Raw genomic sequence first — 365 nt, forward strand, 5'->3', positions numbered from 1 at the left:
GTCCGTCCGTCGTCGTACGTACGTACGTACGTACGACCGACCGACCGACGACGACGACGACGACGACGGACGACGTACGTACGTACGTCGTACGTACGTACTATACTCTCTCTCTCTCTCTCTCTCTCTCTCTCTCTCTCTCTCTCTCTCTCTCTCTCTCTCTCTCTCATACTAGCTTTTTTCTCGTGACCATGTCATGTTCCTTGCGCGTAGTATGCACTTAATGGCGTACCGCGACGAATTCCACAGGGAGTAGCAAACCACGTTCTTCGCGACCATTTGTCGCATAGGGCAAGGTTATTAAGCGAAATTCGCGTAGGAAATGCGTACGTATATCTTCGACACCATTATACCATGACGTGCGG

The sequence above is a fragment of the Atta cephalotes genome (genome assembly GCF_000143395.1).
Source record: "Atta cephalotes unplaced genomic scaffold scaffold00033, whole genome shotgun sequence".
NCBI lineage: Eukaryota > Metazoa > Arthropoda > Insecta > Hymenoptera > Formicidae > Atta > Atta cephalotes.